This window comes from Arachis ipaensis, chromosome B05 (genome assembly GCF_000816755.2).
Source record: "Arachis ipaensis cultivar K30076 chromosome B05, Araip1.1, whole genome shotgun sequence".
Lineage (NCBI taxonomy): Eukaryota > Viridiplantae > Streptophyta > Magnoliopsida > Fabales > Fabaceae > Arachis > Arachis ipaensis.
In genome coordinates, this window is record NC_029789.2 from 145,927,614 (window position 1) to 145,929,208 (window position 1,595).

Consider the following 1,595-nt stretch of genomic DNA (forward strand, 5'->3'; position numbering starts at 1 on the left):
AGAAGAGATGGGGGTGATGAATGATTTGAAGAAGCGAGAAAGCCGGATCCTTTAGCTACCTAATAATAAAATAGTCACACAATAAGTACACTCACAACCCCCATTCTTTTACATCTTTTTTAAATACATCTTACAATTGTGTGGCCCAATCTACATAACTACATATATTTGGAGGACCATCTCTCAACATAATATTAATCCAAGGATCGAAGTCTTGACCTTTCGAATCTAGAGTTTTAATATCATGTCATGATACCACTCATCCTAAAAGTTTCAACTAATGAAAAAAGGTAACACTAATGATTATATTTTTAATACTCTCTAAATCTCCGTTATATACATTATATAAATATTTCATTGACTTCTCATACTTTTTTTAATTAAATTTATCATAATAAAATAATACATAAATTTTTTAAATGGTTAGAAACGTATTTCTCTCATTAATTATTTTGTTTATTATTGCACGCACTTCCGAGCAGGGTTTGGCAGAGGAGGAGCTAGAGCAAGTTTCTGGTGGAGAGTGGAGAGTATGTGTTATTGGGAAGTGAGTTGGAGAAGATGACGAAATGACCACGCTCTCTTCAATTTAATTTGTCTCTGTGAAAATGCATTTCGATAACATTATTATGGTTAGAAGCATATGATATGATCTGATATGATATGATATGATATCATCATGTCATGTCATGTGATGAATAACATGGAGGCACAGTTCTGCTCGCTGCCGACCCCGTACAACAATGTGATTCCCACATTCGTACTTGTTTCTAATTAACGTTAACTAATTCAAAACCTAGTAATTTATTGGGGATCTGCAATGTAACAACAACCACCACCCTTTAACTATTTTTCTATCCTAATCTAATAATAATTTTATTTTATTTAACTATCCCATTCCCTCTCACTTTCCTCTTCATTTTTTCATTATTTTCAAATCTTTTGTGGGGCATAGCCAGATTGATATCCTAGCTACCTCAATTCTTTATGTTAAGATTCTTATCTTATATATTAATTTGATTCCAAGTACTTCAATTAAAAATTATATCAATGTTATATATGTAGTTAGTTGGACCAGAAATGGAGCAAGCTAGCTGGTTTTATAAGACAAACAAAAATGTAATTTGTTAAAGAAGAAAAAAATTTTAAAAATTAAAAATTTTGGGCCATAGTTCTCCTTTGATTGTATTAAAATGTTGTGTTAGCTTTTATGTGATTGATTAATTTTTGATTTGCCAAATTAAAAATAAATATCATTAAAGATGAAAATTAGTGATAAAGGGAGACAATAATTTGCTCCCTCAATCTCATACAACTTTTATTATACTCACTCCCCATAAATGATTAAATCAGTCCAAAGTGGAAATTATGATAGACATATATTTAAGCATCGTTATTCCCTGTATATATTGAATTGGATGAATTTTGTGGATAATCTCACTATCCAACTTTTGAGTGTGTGGCACGGAACATCTCAATAGAGGAGACTTTACAATAGAAATAAATGAGAAGTTTCTCCTATCAAACTCTAATTAATACTCCCTCCTCTTTGAAATATATATTTTTTTATTTTTTTAAGTTCATTGAAAAATTAA